Here is a 19848-nt window from a genome sequence, read left to right on the forward strand (position 1 = left end):
TGGATGGTACTGGTGACAGGTCTCCGTATTGCCTCATGTTCCCCCTGTTGGGGAATAAGAGGTGGATCCAGAGCTATGGTGTCGTCTCCTGAATGGTGGGGAGCTACATCTGACTCCTCCTCATCATCTCTATCCTCCTCCTCATCGTCCTCCTCATCCTTGTCTTCATCCGTATCATCACCTGCATCCTCCTCGTCCTCCTCTCTATCTGCATCCTCATCCTCCTCCTCCTTGTCACTGGGTTGATCACTTGTAGGTGGATTAGGATGTTCCACCTCCTCATGATCCTCTCCCTCCTCTGGCTCCTCTGACCTGGATCCCTCATCCTCATCTCGGTCTCCATGTCTCCACGGGCCTGGATAGCTTGTCGGATGATCTGGTGGAAAGATAGGACCTGGATATGATCTCATGAACCATGAAACATATCTGCGCTGTGCTCCAGGCTCTGTAGAATAGTCAGTGACTACATCCTAATCAAATCCCTCTAAGTTTTTCATCTCAATGTCATCTACGGTCGGTCTCGCTACTGCTCCAGGTCTGGGAAGGACCTGTGAGTGTCGAGTATAGATGGGCACATCGGCTGGAACACACTTCTCTAGTCCGAACTGCCTCCATACTCGGTCAAAGTAGAAAGGGACTATGATGTGTGCATATCATCCCTGCAGTAGGTGGTTCCTCTGTAGGCATGCTAACTGTCTCTCCATACCATCCCATCTGTGCATCAGTAGGTAAGGTCTCCACACTATCACCTCGGATGTCAGTCTGTCAATAATCACTCTCCAATATAATAAATCTCCAAATCTCCACTCTCTGGTAAGTGGATAAGCGAACACCCTAGGTCGCTCGCTCGCTGTACTCAGTGGAAAGCCGACGGGCCTGGTGCATGTGAAGTGCTCTAAAATCCACACCTGTAGAAGTGTGCATGTCATCAAACTACAACCCTGTCCGAATACATACTCCCCAAGGTCGTGATAGAGATGCACAAGCATACTCCGACCCCACACATACACTCTCCTGTGTCTCTCCATCGCTCTGATACACCATGTGAGGCCCCCATGCATGTGTGTCCCTCACCCATTAGGGCAGACGGCTAGTGCTATGATGGCTATCATAAGGCGTCTCAGAAGTGGTACCTCCCCTGTAGGATGTAAGAGCCAGCTGACCATGATGCGACCTCTCGTCTCGCTCGACATGACTCTCCCTATGCAATACACCTGCTCTCTCTGATGATCCTCCGCTGACCGATCGGTCGCGTATGTAACTGTCGCTCCTCTGATAGGAAGACGAAGTATACGGTACACATCCTCGAGTGTGACCGTCAGCTCTCCTACTGGAAGGTGAAAGGTGCATGTGTCAGGATCCCATCGCTCCATCAAGGCCATCAGCATCGCAGGATGAAATCTAATGGCCGGCATCAAAATCACGTACCATAATCCTAAAATCGATAGTGTGTCTCTCTCTGACTGAGTCAGCCGTGGAATCTGATCTCGCAAAGTGCGAAGAATATGTCCCGCTGTGTGCTCTCTCATGTACGGGAGACCCTGCAACACGAAAACATGATGATAATCAGTACTCGATCATCAAAATCACAAATGCAAACCGTCGCACATTGTATGCTAGCCCCGGAACCTCTCGCCAGGCCCTGATTGGGGACCATGGCGCCCTGAAGGGACCATGGTGCCCTACAGGGACCATGGCGCCCCTGTCAGGGACCATGGCACCCTGGGGGGACCAGGGCGCCCCTCAGGGACCATGGCGCCCTGGGTGGGCCCCGGTCAGCCTTCGAGGACTGCATACGATCACGAAAAAGTCAAACATGTGAAAAATCAAAAGTCAAACGTTCAGTCAACTCACCTCGTCCAGTGGCTCGTCGTCGATCACGGCCTGGCGTAGGATCTCGATCCTCGTGGGATGCTCCAGTCATCATGAAGGCATGATGATGGCTATGTGGGCTCCGCTGCACTGAATAGTATCCTGAAATTGACAAAGTGACGAATACAAGTGTCACTTTCGAGGTATATACTCTCGTTCGTTTATTCTTACTTTTTGAAACCCTAATTTTTCCTCTGTCATTCATCTTATCATAACTGGAGTTTGGGAGATGCGATTTTCGAGCCATTTGTTGCGTTGGGATCGTACTTTCCTTCCCCTACTCTCAGGATGTTCCAAAAAGTGCTCTGATGAAGCCTATTTAGTGAACACCTCTCATCAACACTCTCTTACACAATTTGTCACAAGTAAACATGCTACCCTGTTTCACCTCCCTAAATAAGCAAGTCGAAACAGGGGGGGGCATATAGCTACTCACAGATTTCATCACTTTCCCTAGTAAGCATTAGGTGATTTTGTGATCTAACGTTTGTTTTGTAGGGTGCGGTTCCTAACTGTGTACTGCAGATACCGCTGGGGGCTTCATCCGACAACTTATGGATATATCCTTTTTTCAAATGATGTTTACTTTTCTGTACTTTAGCTTTCATATGCACGTAGTACTCATATGACCGCTAAAGTGGGGGCTAAATGTAGCGTCATAAATTGTACGCACTCGCTAGGGTGGTACAATTTCACACCTAGTTTAGCACCCACCTTAGTGCATTTTACATTCTGCATTGCATTTCTCCTTAAGCACTTAATTAATCAAATTAATTAGGTCTAAGGTCCTATTTCATCATTCTCTACATCACAAAGTTGGGCCCTTTCACTAAAGTGCGCCCTTCGCATTTTATTCCTCCAATACATCACTTAATCAAAAACCCTAATTAAGTCCTATTCTGAACTTGGGGGCTTGGTTTCGGGGTCAAAACATCTCGAAATCACCTGTAACTTCAGGATTCTCTCTAAAATCATCATATTCGACGGCCCTGAAAATTTGGTGAAAAGTTGTCGGGACCATGGCGCCCGTGCACATGGTCCCGGACATTTTTCCCGAAATTTTAGGAGCCCGATCCAAAAATAAAATAAAGCTTAACCCCAAGAAATTGGCAGGATATTCAATCTCTGGGTCGGCCAAAATATGAATTTATGACCTAGGGTTTCATACATAAGAGCTCTCTTTCTTCATTTGGAAGGATCGGATTTTTGTTTCCAGGAACTTCATATGCAGCGAAAGAGCAGATCTTTGAGGACTTCAATAACACTCAACATCATTTTGTCAAGCATCTATCAAATTCATTCATCCACTTAGGGCTTGGAAGACATTGAAGAACAATAGGAGATTACCGACTGAAGATTGGCTTGTACTCCTCCCTTGAGGGTTGGGTATGATTTCGTATTGTTTTCATGTCTTTGCATAAGCTTCAATACATCATTTATTCATGCTTTAGATCACATTGCATCTTGATTTAGAGCATTTACATTATCATTTACAAGCAATTAGGGTTTACTTTCTAAGGTTGCTCTAGTTTGCTTTCTTGCATTTTGGACCTTGCACACACACTAGGTCTGCACACATAATACATTTTACAAAACAACTTGGCTATTCGTGGAGGTGGAAATCACCAAAGTGGGGGTTTGACTAAGGCAAAACCCTATATAGCTGCCCCTCCCCCTTTTCAGATATTATTGCAGGTTTCAAGATTCGGACGACGCCGTGGGATACAGATCCGGAGAGAGAAAGCTGAGACAACACTCTGTGTGAAATTACAGAGCAAAAGACCAGGATAGGGGTGCTGGGCGCCTTGGTCCTACTAGGACAGGGGCACTGGGCGCCCTGGTCCCTGGGACAGAGGCGCTGGGCGCCCTGGTCCTCCGGACAGACAGTGTACAGACAATTTCTAGACAGTGTTTCAGAGTGCAGAATAGTGGTTTCTGGTGCAGTTTTCAGGACAGTGGCGCCCGCGCCCCCGTCCTGAACATTTTCAGTCCGATTTTGACTCCGGGTACATATCTGCATTCTTATTTCATCCTTGTACTTACAGCTGTTCATTGTTTAATCTCAATTCTGCAGTCTTGTTATTGGTTCATACTTGCATTTTGGGATTAGGGTTTGAACTTGCATTACTTAATCTTACAATTCCAACAAGGGAATAGGAATCCTAATAGATATCCCGTGGCTCTCTCTTTCACCAAAAGAAGTAGCCAATTGTGCGATATCTCTAGGCTCTTTTGTATTCCGTAATGTGTGTCAAAAGGTAGGATTAGGGTATGATGACCTAGTCTCGCTTTTTCCCCCACACAAATGCCAAAGGTAGAATTGCGTCACTTGTCTTCAATTTTGCTGCTTCTTCTTCCATCATCTCTGCTAATCAAATTAGAAAAATTATATCCAAGCATTAAATTAGAACTTTACATTAGAATTTCTCCCCCAAAGGAGTAGCCTGCACCTTCACCAATCCTTAGTGAAAGATAAACATGAAATTCATAGGATTGATGGATCTCCATCATTCTAGTTGTTTTGGTGTAGGGGTCTAACCCCTAGTTTACCTCTAAGAAACTCAAAGGTAGCCTTCGGTAAGGGCTTAGTAAATATATCAACTAACTGATCTTTACTCTTCACATATTTCATCTTCACCTATTTTTCTTGAACTCTTTCCCTCAGGAAATGATACTTCAATTCAATGTGCTTGGTTTTAGAATGAAGTACATGATTCTTAGAAAGATTTATTATACATGTAATATCACAATATATAGTCACCAGTTTAGACATATCTATCTTGAATCCTTCTAGCACATGTCTCATCCATATTGCCTGTGTACAATTCATGGATGTAGCTACATACTCTTCTTCAGTTGTAGATTGAGAAATACATTTTTGTTTCTTGCTCATCCATGCCACTAATCTTCCACCAAGTAGAAAAGCTCCTCTGGTTGTGCTCTTCTAATAATCCACATTACTAGCCCAATCAGCATCAGTAAAGACATCCAAAGTAAAATCTCCTTTATAGGGATACCATAAACCATAGTCTACTATGCCTTTGAGATATCAAAAAATTCTCTTCACAGCCACCATGTGACTTTCCTTAGGGTCTTTTTGAAATATATCCACTAATCTAACAACATGAGCAGTGTTTAGTCTTCTATGAACAACATGTTAGGAAACTCACAGATACTGAGAGGGGGGTGAATCAGTATCTAACCGGTATTTAGAATTTCTCAACTTAAAACATGCTAAACATATTATAACAGTGTACCGGTATGCAAGAAATAATGAAATAAATAGAATTAAAAACATCCACATGAAAAGCACACCATGACACAAGGATTTAATGAGGAAACCCAGTGTGGGAAAAACCTTGGTGGGATTTGTGACCCATAATATCCACCTACTGGCCAATAAGGGAATATTACTTACAGAAGGGGACATGCACATGAAAGAAGGCCAACTGCCTAGAGCTCACTGCTCAATGAGAAGTCTCACTGACTTACAATGTGGATTATACAAATCCAATATCTTGTACTGCTTTAAAATAGCATCTATAATGCCGGATCCAGTACCGGTTTCTACTCTGTTCTTTATATAAAACCTTTAACCTATATTTTGCATAATAGGTCTGCCTAATATCTTCCTTTTTCACTTACATCTCTTACAAAATGTCTACAATGATCTCTTTTATATATAAGAGTCATTTTACAACTTGCCAAGTCGGCTTACAAGGTTTTTACAATAATAAACAAAATATAATATTACAAAAATCCTATTAGCCTCTGTGCCGATATGCTTCCTTTCTCTGTGCTGGTGTAGAGTGTGATCTGTTGATGTCAATGAACTATCTTGCCAATGTAATGCCTTGCCAGTGTAATACCTTACCGATGCCATAGGATTGTATGGTTGCCATCAATGACAAAACCTTCAATCACATACAATGTATCATTGGAGTGTGCATATGCCAACAATCTCCCCCTTTGGCAATGATGGCAACACTCATGAGAAATTTCAAAAGTGTATCCAAAAATGTGAAGTCCAAAAATGTTACCAAAAATGTGTGCTCCCCCTGAGCATATGATTCCTGTGATATTAAATTTGAATTTTCTCATTACCACTACTCCCCCTTTGGCATCAATGACAAAGGTTGTCAAGATGTCAGTAGAGTTTGTAGTTTCAACCTTGTAACTGGGTAGTTACAATTTGAAATAGATCCACCAAAATCAAGTTTATACTCTCCATAAACTTTTTATTGTCTCTTATTGTTGTCTCTATTCTTTTAACTGTACCGGTGAGGTGTTGCATATGCTCTGCCGGTGTTTTCTATCCCTGTATCAGTGCCTCAGATATTTCCTTCTGCAATGATGCTAGATAGTCCAATCTTGGACTCAATTTTAATCTCAGATGCTTTGCCTTATTCACTATTCTCTCCTTTTCTCTTTCTAATGTAAGTAACTCTTCCTCAAAATTTGTTATCCTTTTCTCAAAAACTGATAATGTATCAGGTGAGTTAACAAAATTATTAGCAAGTTTATTGATTTCATCCTATACCTTGCTTATTTACTTATCTATGTCTACTGTCAAAAAGTTTGTCTTATAGGTGTCTTTGTATAGAGTTTTGTATTCTTTCAATAAGTTACACAGTTCTGATAGAAGTGTGTCAAAATCCCTAGTACACTTCTTTATCTGATCTTCAAAGAATTTTTGCTTTTCAATTTCTACTTTGTCCTTCAATGTCTCTTCCTTTATTTTCTCAATGTTCTCTGTGATATATTTACACAAAGTATCAAGTTGTCCTAAAGAATCTTTATTGTCTATATTACAGTTAGGAGCAATTAACTTCAAAATTGGGATTGCATCATCTATAGCTTTGTAAGCCTATGAACTACAATATGTTATCCTTTTGATTGAATCCAAAAGTACTTCAGTTACATTTTTTGGTTTGTGGCTTGCTGAGGAGGAACCAACATTGTAAATTCTGCCGGTGGAAGAAGTAACCAAGCTTGTTGTGACCTTTGGTAGGTCTGTTTGTGTTTGCATTTATTTAAGCAATGGTTTGTGTACTTCTCTAGTTGTCGGTGGCACTATTTCCTTATGAACCTGTTCCTGTTTCTGTTTTGGAGCCTGTTCCTGTTGGTGTTGCATTGTCTTAGTCTGAGCTTCTGCCTGTTGTTCTTTGTCATCTACTAGTTTCTCCTATGTTTTAATAGTTTGATCAACTACTAGTGGCTCACTAGCCATTTCAGTCTTACCAGTTGTATCTTTATCTACCACAATGTTGATCTTTTGTGTATCAACATCTACTGTGTATAAGACTTCAGGATTAGGATTGACATCCTCTTCATCCATACTTTCAACTGCCGGTTGATCTTCTATAGTTTCTATTATCGGTGATGTAAAAGAAGGTGGGGGTAAGTTGTCTTTTACTTTAATACTCAGAGGTCCACCAACCGTTTGTCTCTTTCTTTCTGATATACCTTTATTGGTTTGGGGTTCCAGTATTCTTCCTATTTTTCTTTTTCAACTAGGAATATATCCCATGCATTTTTTGTTTCTTCAGTCACCTCATTGACTCTTCCAACCATTAATGCAATGTATCGGTGTGCAGTAGAGAATACTGACCAGTTGGCTTCAGCAATTAAATCATCAATTTCTTTAGGTGAGTTCACTGGGTACACAACAAGTAGCTTTTCTATCTTGATTTTCTTGTCAAGTTCTATTACTGCTTGTCTCCTTGCTTCCAGTCTTTTGAACAGTTCATCTGGTACTTCATCTACAACTTCCATAAAAAATTTCTTATACATGTCCATATGCAATATAACATTGTTTTCTACTTGTTCTTTTTCATCTGCTATTAGAGTTTCATACAATTTCTCTATATTCTAACCAGTAATTAGAATTTCTCAACTTAAAACATGCAGAACATATTATAACAATGTACCGGTATGCAAGAAATAATGAAATAAATAGAATTAAAAGAATCCACATGAAAAGCATACCATGACACAAGGATTTAACGAGGAAACCCGATGTGTGAAAAACCTCAGTGGGATTTGTGACCCACAATATCCACTTACTGGCCAATAAGAGAATATTACTTACAGAAGGGGGCCTGTACATGCAGGAAGGCCAACTGCCTAGAGCTCACTACTCAATGGGAAGTCTCACTGACTTACAATTTGGATTATACAAATCCAATATCTTGTACTTCTTTACAATAGCATCTATAATGCCTGATCCAGTACCGGTTTCTGCTCTGTTCTTTACATAAAACCTTTAACCTATATTTCGCATAATAAGTCTTCCTAATATCTTCCTTTTTCACTTACATCTCTTACAAAATGTCTACAATGATCTCTTTTATATATAAGAGTCATTTTACAACTTACCAAGTCGGATTTCAAGGTTTTTACAATAATAAACAAAATATAATATTACAAAAATCATGTCGGCCTCTGTGCTGGTATGCTTCCTTTCTCTATGCTAGTGTAGAGTGTGATCTGTTGATGCTAGTGAACTATCTTGCCAGTGTAATGCCTTGCTAGTGCCATAAGATTGTAAGGTTTCCATCAATGACAAAACCTTCAATCACATACAATGTCTCATTGGAATGTGCATATGCCAAAACAACATAGTGTAGCTTGCGAATCGTAGATCTATACTCTTTTTCACTAACAACAAGGGAATCATCTTGCTTTGATAACTTGCAACCTATCACCATCGATGTTCCTACCAGTTTGTAGTCTTCCATACCAAAAGTATTCAACACCTCTTTGATATACTTGGTCTGACAAATAAAAATACCACCATCTAGTTGTTGGACCTATAAGAGATATTTCAAATTCCTTTTTCATTATATCAGCAAAATCCATATACATATCATTATTTCCACCAAAAATTATGTCATCTACAAACACTTCTACTATCAACATCTTGTCTTAATCAGTCTTCAAATAAATGTTGCTATTCTCACTGGTACGTTGGTGTGATGCTAAAAATGTGGTTAGTATAAGAGGCATACACATATAATGAGACAATAAAAACATAATTGAAAAGCTTAATTGAAAAACTAAATCAAAGACACAAACCATAAGCCTTCCTTGAAATGTCCCATTTTCCTCTATTCTTGAGGACCTTGAAGGTGTTGGATTGATGGGCTCTCAGTGGAGCAATGACCTCCAAAATGGCAACTCAAGAGTTGAGTAGCTATTTGATCATGATTGACTATGGAGATGATATGAAATGCATGATGTAAGAAACTAGATTAACATGCTATGATAAATCCAAAAGCTAATTACTAGATAATCAAAATGCAAATTGCCTATAGTAATGATGCCTAAATTGATATGAGATGGGATCAATATGCCTATAATAACAATGCATAAATTGATATGAGATCGGATCCATATTGCTCCAAAATGGGGGATATTTATAGGAATTCCAAGGGCAAAGCAGAGGTGGCAGGAATCGACGGTCTAGATTTGATCTGAAGATATCAAGGGCCAAGATTGAGGAAGTTGGAGAAGAGGTTGGAGGAAGGGACACTTGTCATCTCTACGGTGACAAGTGTCAAGGAGCCTTGCTCATGAGAGGGAAAGTGTCCAAGGGAGGAGACATGTGGCAAAAGTGCCATGTGTCTCAAGGAGAGAATATCCACACCATGGGAGGTTAGGATAAGGAGGTTAGAATGTACAAGATAGGATAGGGTTAGTTAGACCCAAGATTAGATTGAATGAGTTAAGTTAGGGGATGGTTAGGTTGGGTGGTTAAAGTTAGGAGCCATGTGCTCATTTGAATTTAGAAATTCAAATAATTGAAAAATGGTAATTAATCTCAACAAACTTGAGTTTGTTAATCTTAATTAGGGATTAGAAGAATTGATTAGTATGGGGAGACATTAATTAATTGAGAATTAATTAATCAAAGGGGGATGTGAGATGAACTATATAAATAAATCATTTAGATTTATTTACTAGTAGATGAATAGAGAAATTAATTAAATTGCTTGTGAATTCAATTAATTGGGAAGGGGAATTAATCAAATAACTGCATATTTAATTAACTATCTTCAGACCATTTTTAGGTGTATACATTTTGCCCCTCTTTGAAGCGATGTGTGACGATGCATTGGTTCAAAGAAAACTTGATTGATGATGTTGTTGATTCGATAGAATGTAGATTTGATCTTGAATTGATGCGGATTTGGTTTTGATATGATACTGATTTGATGCTGGAGATGATAAATCTTGATATGATGCGGTTTCGATCTTGGAGATGATAAATCTCGATATGATGCCAATTCAATTTTTGAGATGATATGATGTCGATATGATGTGGATTCGATGTTTGAGATGATAAACCTCGATATGATGCCCCAGATGCTGATTGATAAATCTCAAATTTGTTTTTTCGATTTTGACAATTTTGACATTTTTAGCGAGTTTGATCTGATTTTTATTTTTATTTTGATTTGATTTTTTTTCGATTTTTGATGATTTTTGATGATTTTGATTTTTTTGATTTTTCGATTTTCAATTTTTTCGACTTTTCGATTTTTTGATGATTGCTGATGATTTGATTATTTTGATTTTTTTTTTAATTATTCTCGATTTATACTTGATTTGATTATTTTTTATTTTTTAATGATTTTATTATTCTCTTTTTTTTTAATTATTCTCGATTTATACTTGATTTGATTATTTTTTGAGTTTTTGATGATTTGATTATTCTTTATTTTTTGATGATTTGATTATTCTGATTTTTCGCTCCGCGTCTTAGTGATCACACTGATATGAGATAGTGATGTATTCATGTACACACCCTTTTGTGATGACATATTGATGATTCCCGCAATGTATATTTGTGATGTATCTCATATATTTTGTGATATCATTGTACCTTGGACATTGATTTTGTTTTGATGATATGATATGCAGTCGATCCTATTCACTCTACATGACCTATGAGATGACAGATGCATTCTATTTGACATATGATTATGATGTGCAGTTATTTTCATGATGTGTGCAAATGCAAATATGCATGGTGATGCTTATAATTTCTATGTGATGTTTGTGTGATTGCATTGCTTTCTATGTTTATGATTTTCTCATGCATGTCAATGTGAGATGGATGTAATGCAATGCAATGGTGTTATTTTATATGATTTAAGATTTGATGAATGCCATGCAATGATCTTACTAAATGAATGATTTGATGCTTTATATGAATGATGCCTTGGTATGCAATGGTTACATGAGATGAACTAACTTATCATGTAGGAATCCCATGCAGAATGAAATGCAAATCTATCTTAAAAATGCAATGCAATGCAGTGATCGGACCGGTCATGGAGTAATTGATTTGTTTCATCATTGAGCCTTTAAAATGTGGGAAGTGAGTGCAAACATTAATGGTATAATTGAACCATGATGACCTGAGCACTACTTTCCTGGGTTTTGATATTGCAAGTTAGCACAAGCATCGAGGTATAATTGAACCAAGATTACTAGAGTGTTGCTTGCGTAAAACAGGTAGTATTAACCATTTCTATATGCAAGTCTGAAATGTCTTCCATGATATTCTGATGATCATTTCCTTAGACAACTTTACACATATTAATGATTAATTTACAGATAGTAGACAAGAAAAATATCATGTTCCTTCCTTGTTCCTCTAGTCAAAGACATCCTGGAGTTACTCAGAAATCATGATAGCAAAAATCCAAATAAAATAGTTGAACCATTTTTGCCATAGTGCTAAGATCATGAGTCAAGATATATCATCCATTGATATGTGTTTTGTCATGTTTAGATTGATATGTGATAGTTAATGGTTGATAATGTGATCTTATGGTCAATGTTGGATGTGTCTTAGTTTTATGCTTGACAAGCGTTGTTTGACTGTTGTTCTACCTGCTTTGATTAAGCTCAAAATGATCAAAACTTTTTGCCCCCAGCCAGGTTTAGGATTTTGCCCCCAGCCTAGAAACAAGCCTTATTATGATATAGTCAATGATCCAAACCATGATGAGAAATCACCTAGGATTCCTGCGTATGTACAAAGGCTTTATGATGAATATGAATAGCACTGATGGAAATGAATACAAGTGGAAGAAAGCATGAACCAATAGATGACAGAGCTAGCCAATAGATAGCGCCTGTTTGCCAGGTTTTCACCATCTATTTTTATTGCACTTTTTCTCAGATTTGATTTTTTTTTGTTGTTTTTTTGCTTTTTCACTGTTTTTGGATTTTTTGCTTTTTCACTGTTTTTGGATTTTTCTGCTTTTTCACTATTTTGGGATTTTTCTGCTTTTTTCAATGTTTTTGGATTTTTCTGCTTTTTTCAATGTTTTTGGATTTTTTTGCTTTTTCCAATGTTTTTGGATTTTTCTGCTTTTTTCAATGTTTTTGGATTTTTTGGCTTTTTCCAATGTTTTTGGATTTTTCAGACATAAAACTTCTTCAGATGCATGCTATTGATGGGTTCTGTGAGCTGATCTCCATCTTGTGCTAATAGCTGATATGCCCCTGACCCAAATACTGTTGTGACCACAAATGGACCTAACCAGTTTGGTTCAAATTTTCCCCTCTTTTCTCGATCTGACTGATTTCGTGGATTTTTCTTTAGTACTAGATCAAGTCCCCATTGGCAGAAAGGCCAAGATGTTTCTAAAGCATGAAGTTCTTGTGTTGGTGCATGGATCTGACATTTTTTGCATGTTCTAGCTATCTGAAAAGAGTCTCATTCCATAGTTGGCCAATAATAGCCCAAGCATATGAGTTTTTTCGAAAGGGTAAGACCACTTGAATGAGTGTCACAAATGCCATTATGGACTTCATTTAAGGCCTTCTCAGATTCTTCTTGTTTGAGACATCTTAAGAGAGTATCATCTAGACCTCATTTAAATGGGGTATCCATGACAAGAGTATAATGGGAGGATTGGTGAATAAAGTTTCTCTTTTGGTTCTTTGATAGGTCAAGAGGTAAGGTGCTATCTTTCAGGTATGTGTAAGTTTGGCCATAGCGGGAAGAATTATTATGTCCAATAATTTGACAGATGGTTTGGGAATCAGGACAATTAAAGGCAGGATGAAACAACTCTTCAACCAGGAATTCATAACGCTCTTGATTTTCCTCTGTTTGTAATAGAGAAGCAAGTGTTTCCATAGCATCTGCTGCTTTGCTCTTATTTCTTGGAATTTTCTCAAAAGTGATTTTGACAAAATATTTCTTGAAGTCATCCACCATCTTTTTGTAAGGCATGAGTTTGTCATATTTTGTTTGATAGTCATCATTGATTTGATTAATGACAAGATGAGAGTTCCAAAGACTTGAAGTTGTTTAATGTTCCATTCTATAGCCATTTTGATAAATAGAATGCCTGCTTCTGATTTATGTTGTGTTCCTCTATTGATGCCTACTCTTGATTCATGATATGTTCCATTATTGATGTTTTCTCCTAGACTAATATTCAGGTGATGTATTATAAGATCTGGATCGAACCTTGGAATGTCTGCGTATGACTAGGTAAAATTGATTTGCCATCTTTTGAAGGATTTCAAATATCTTTTCCTTGCTAGTTCTGATAAAGAGATTGTTGTTGGATGTAGATCGATTGTGTCAATGATAACTGCTGGTTCTATTAGGATAGATGACTTCTCTTGATAGTACACATGTAAGGTGTCAAATCTCCCATCTTTCGGCACCTCGAGGATGTTTTCACCGATAGATGCATTCTTTATTTTTACTTTTTCATGGTCTAATGTTGCCAATAAATGGTTTTCAGCATTATACCTGATATTGTTTTCTTTATTTTCATTTTTGCAACTAGGAGATTTGGCATCTATTTGACTTGAAGATACGTTAGCAAAATCCCTGGTGAAATTTGTTGTAGGTTTGATTTCATTAAGATATAAGGATATGGCATGGTCATTAGATAAGGTATCAATGTCAGTATGTCCTTCATTTTCCCAGTCCATAGGTTCAGGATAGCTTAAGGATAAAGGATCTTCAGGTTGATATGTTTCAGAGATATTGGGAGTCATGATAGAGATGTCAGAGCTTTAAGTAGGTATTTCCATGTCTAGGACGATACTCTCATCAGAATGACCTCGTACAAGAAAATCCCGATCATCCTCGGTTAAGTCCATGTCAGTTGTATGTGATTTTGATTCAAGTAAGCTAGTTCCTAACATTTGTTCTGCATACATGTGAACTACATCAACACCTACATCTGCTTCTTCCCTTTCAATTTCAAGTTGCTCTTGTTTTTTGTTCCATGATAATGATTATTATTTTCTCCCTTGATCTTTTAGTTGCATTTTTTCTTCCATGTTTGATAAAATTGATGCAAATGATTATTCCTTAGATTGTGTGCTTGAATATGCTTCCTCTCTATTATGTGAAATAATGATCTCTTGAGCTAATTTCGGTTTATTACCACACTGCACTGGATTTAAGTCAGCTGATATTGTGATTTCCTGTCCATTGTATGGAAATTTTAAGCACTAATGACATGTTGATGGAATAGCCTGTATCTCCTGAATCCATGGTCTCCCCAAGTGTATATTGTAGGGTAGGTCCAAATCTAGAACTTGGCATGCTATGTCCTTCTGCAAAGGTCCCACTATGATGGGTAATACCACAACTAATTTAGAGGGATTCTCTTCTTCATTATGTGCTTTGATTTTGATCTTTTTCAAGGAATCAACTGCATCTTCTGAATAACCTAGAGCACGAACAAGACTCAATGAGAAAATATTTAAGCTAGCTCCCCCATCTATTAGGACATGTTTAACAAGCATTTTATGAATGAGGACTTCAATTTGTAAGGAAGCACTATGGGGATGTTGCAAGGAATCAATGCTTGGATATGAAGTAGATGGGTTTTGAATAGGATCCTCTGAAATAGGTTTGATGGCCATTATGGATATCCCTTGGGGAACATCATCTTTGGGTGTATTGTCTGGTGAGGATGTTATGGAAGGTTTTTGTACTTTTTTAAGAAGTGTAAGAATAGATGCCTTTGGAGAGGTAATTTTCTTATGGGGGGATGAACCATTGCTAGATATAGGTGCGTGATTGTGATCTTTCTCATCCAAATCTTTTAAGGATAATTTTAATAGTTGCATAAAAGAGCCACCTTTCTTTGGATATGTATTGGAATCCCTGTTAAGTTTTGACATGGTTGGATTTTGATTCTAGACTTTCTTGATTTCTCCAATATGTTGGCTTGTTATGTGTTCTTGTCTTTTGCTTTGGTATGCCATGTTTTTATGATCTTCAAGTATTTCCAATGTTTCAGTGATCTTATGTCTTTGCGCTGCAATTAAAATGGGCATTGTGTTTTGAATGTTTTTGTGATTAAATCTTACTTAATGAGCCACAATAAGTGATCAATTGTTGAGGAAATGACTTTTTTTCAAGTATTTGCTTGTTTGCAAGTTTTTCGATCTTAGTGTGGAGTGCAATTTTTGTGATTTTTGATATGACCAAGTTCAAATAGGAATGATATATCCTATGATAAAGAACAAGGTTATTCTAATCAAGTGTTGTAGTTTCGTGATTAAAGGATGATAGATCCTGATGAGAAACTATGTTTGAATGACCAGTTTATCAAAGACAATGTGATGTTGCACTTTAAGGTGTTTGATCTTTAACTTGTTTGAGGTGACTACTTGAGACCTTTGTGTGTCTTGTTCTTGAGTCTTGTGTGAAGATAACCTGATTGAATGACCCAACAATATGACCTACCCTCTATGTTTGATTGTTTGAGAAATGGGTTGTTTTTGTTTTCTGATTTTGATGCAGTTTACTAGAAATGTTGACAAAGTGACCAAGAACACTACTGTTTAGACCAGAAACTTTGTTGTTTAGACTAGAAACACTACTGTTTAGATCAGAAATGCTGTTGTTTGGACCAGAAACTCTGCTGTTTAGACTAGAAACGCTGTTGTTTAGACCAGAAACTCTGTTGTTTGGACTGTAGGTGCGACTGTTTGGATTGAAAGAGATAATGTTTGAACTATGAAAGCTAATGTTTGCACTGAAAGAGCGACTGTTTGGACTGAAAATGCTAATGTTTGGACTGTAAATGCAACTGTTTGGACTGTAGGTGTGACTGTTTGGACTGAAAGAGCTAACCTCCTGTGAAATTTGTGAATTTGACAGTTTGAAGTTTGAATTTTCAATGTTTCTTGTATTTCAATGGATGAGATCTTGACTTGACTTATAAACACAGAAATCAAATTGTATTTTTGTCCCAAAGGTTTTGAACAATTAAAAACACATCAATCAATCTATCCTAAGGAGATTGGCTGAGAATGAAAACCTTTGCTTGCTAACTTAGGTACACACTCAATAGCTAATCAAAATATGGCCACTGAGTCTCATGCAATGGATTCTTAATGCCGTATTATCTGACTCCAAATGCTAATGGGGGCATGATATGGCAAGTGTCTTGGGAGAGTTACTATCTCTCTTGCACAAAGATTATCACCCTTTCGGAGGTGAATCAGGTAGCTTCTATTTTTATAGTTCTTAGTCAGGAATTCTATTTGAAATTACCCCTTGAAGTCACACAATCATGATTGAGGCCTATAGCTTGAAAAGGTACCAAAACAAGCTGTAGTCACGTAAACCTGATTGAGACTGCGAGGCCCTACAAAATGCCCGATATGAGAGATCTCAAAGAGAAAACTCAAATAATCCCATTCTGTGAGGCTTTAATCATTAGAGACCTATTTATTATAGTGAGTTGGAATGCTCAGGTCTAGCTGTACTCACTTGGGTCATTCTCACAGGGTGATTACTTTTTCCCACTGTGACAGGCCTGCTAAAGATACACACTATTGAAAGTAAAGGATGAGTCTAGCTTTCTGATCACTTAAGAAAGGTGAGAGCATACTCGCCTATCATCAAGACACATAAGACATGTTTGTTCATTTCCATTGTAATTAGTCTATGTGCCTAATTTAACAAATATAAGTGCAAAATCCTATGGCTGCAAACAAAGTTAGTAGTTTATATTGTATTTCTTTGGTGGCGAAATAGTTTATAACTCTAGTCTTTCATAGCGAAGACCGAAATAAGTACCTGCAAAACCAACAATCTACAAATTAGGTTTGGGAAAATGACAGTCCAGAAGAAGAAATGAGGAATGCAACATACAATATTTGCAAAAATTAATAAAAAACTGAAAATGCCATCAAATTGACCAAGAATGCCATCATATGTGCCAAGAACACTGCTTTGCACACCAGAAACACTGCTCTGTACACCAAAGACGTTGTTCTGCAAACCAAAAATGATGTTCTACAAACCAGAAATGTTGTTAAACAGACTGAAAATGCTAACAAATTTGCCAAAAATGCCACCATACATACCAAAAATGCTAAAGTACAGTCTGAAAGTGCTAAAGTATAGAAAAACATAAAAACAGAGTTGAGGAATCTCCCATAAATGTTATTTGAGGTTCCGAAACACCACAAAAGATGCCAAATATGCGATTCTGAAGCCCAAGAGAGCTAATCTGCACTCCGAAAGAGCTAATCAACCTATCAATGAAATTTCCTGCAAGCAAACTTGTTAAAGATCAAAGGGGCTAGGCCCCACGGTGGGTGCCAATTAATGTGATGCTAAAAATGTGGTTAGTATAAGAGGCATACACATATAATGAGACAATAAAAACATAATTGAAAAGCTTAATTTCTAAACTAAATCAAAGATGCAAACCATAAGCCTTCCTTGAAATGTCCCATTTTCCTCTATTTTTGAGGACCTTGAAGATGTTGGATTGATGGGCTCTCAGCGGAGCAATGACCTCCAAAGTGACAACTCAAGAGTTGAGTAGCTATTTGATCATGATTGACTATGGAGATGATATGAAATGCATGATGTAAGAAACTAGATTAGCATGCTATGATCAATTCCAAATCTAATTATTGGATAATTGAAATGCAAATTGCCTATAGTAATGATGCCTAAATTCATATGAGATGGGATCAATATGCCTATAATAACAATGCATAAATTGATATGAGATTGGATCCATATTGCTCCAAAATGGGGGATATTTATAGGAATTCCAAGGCCAAAGTTGAGGTGGCAGGAATCGACGGTCTAGATTTGATTTGAAGATATCAAGGGCCAAGATTGAGGAAGTTGGAGAAGAGGTTGGAGGAAGGGACACTTGTCATCTCTATGGTGACAAGTGTCAAGGAGCCTTGCTCATGAGAGGGCAAGTGTCCAAGGGAGGAGACATGTGGCAAAAGTGCCATGTGTCTCAATGAGAGAATATCCACACCATGGGAGGTTAGGATAAGGAGGTTAGAATGTGCAAGATAGGATAGGGTTAGTTAGACCCAAGATTAGATTGAATGGGTTAAGTTAGGGGATGGTTAGGCTGGGTGGTTAAAGTTAGGAGCCATGTGCTCATTTGAATTTAGAAATTCAAATAATTGAAAAATGGTAATTAATCTCAACAAACTTGAGTTTGTTAATCTTAATTAGGGATTAGAAGAATTGATTAGTATGGGGAGACATTAATTAATTGAGAATTAACTAATCAAAGGGGGATGTGAGATGAACTATAAATAAATCATTTAGATTTATTTACTAGTAGATGAATAGAGAAATTAATTAAATTGCTTGTGAATTCAATTAATTGGGAAGGGGAATTAATCAAATAACTGCGTATTTAATTAACTATCTTCAGACCATTTTTAGGTGTATACAGTTGGAATCCAATTTTGATCAAATGTGCATGTAATCTTTTGTACCGTGCTCTCAATGCTTGCTTTAGACCATATAGTGCTTTATACAATTTACATACCATGTCCTTATCATCGGTCAAGGAAAATCCATCTGACTATTCAATGTATACTTCTTCTTCTGGAATCCCATTTAGAAAGGCTGATTTGACATCCATTTGATAAACTTTGATTCCCTTAAATGCAAAAAATGCTAGTAGCATCCTTACTCCTTCTAATCTAGCAATCAGTGCAAATGTTTCACCATAATCCTCACCTTCTTCTTGATCATACCCTTTGCAGACTAACCTCACCTTGTTTCTTACAAGTATTCCTTCTTCATCCAATTTATTCCTAAAGACCCATTTTATTCCAATTACATTCTTATACTTTGGTCTAGGAACAAGTGACCATGTCTGATTCTTCTCAATTTAATCTAATTCTTCATTCATTGCATTCACCCAATTGTCATCCTTTAGTGCTTCCTTAACTATCTTGGGTTCTATTGTAGATATCAAACATGAGTTCTCTTGGATCTTTCTCCTAGTTTGCACACCTGCATTCTTATCACCAATTATTTTCTCTTGTGAATAGTTCAATTTGACATATCTAGGTATTGTCTATGCCAGTTTTACATCTTTTGCATTAGGTTCTTCATTTTCTTCCTCACTGTCATCACTTACCCATTGAGCATCTAATTTTGCATTTGTCAGTTCTTCATTATTCTTTGTCTCTGGTTCAATGATCAGAAGTTTTTCTTCATTATCATCCTTTTCAAGTTCTGATCTGCTTGTACCTTTAGACTTATCAGATAGATCATCAACTTTTACATTAGCACTTTCAACAATTTTCTTAGTTCCCTTACTGTAACTATTAGACAGTTCAAATAACTAGAAGACAACTAAGAGAGGGGGGTGAATCAGTTGTCATAGATTACTAGAAGCATTAGCAATTAAACCTTTAATACCAGAACCCAAAATAATAATACTAGAATAGCAGTTAATCCAATTAAGTATCGATAGTAATTAGAGAATAAAATCCATTCACACAAACCCAAGATTTGTATGTGGAAAACCTGGTAAAGGGAAAAACAATGGTGGGAAGCCTACCCACAGTTAGATAATACTTCTGCAGTAAGTATGTGAATTAAAATGAAGGGGCCTGCACTTGCAGGAAGGGAAACAACCTTGAGCACACTACTCATCACAAAAGGAGCCTCACTGATTACATATA

The sequence above is a fragment of the Cryptomeria japonica genome, chromosome 5 (assembly GCF_030272615.1).
Source record: "Cryptomeria japonica chromosome 5, Sugi_1.0, whole genome shotgun sequence".
Lineage (NCBI taxonomy): Eukaryota > Viridiplantae > Streptophyta > Pinopsida > Cupressales > Cupressaceae > Cryptomeria > Cryptomeria japonica.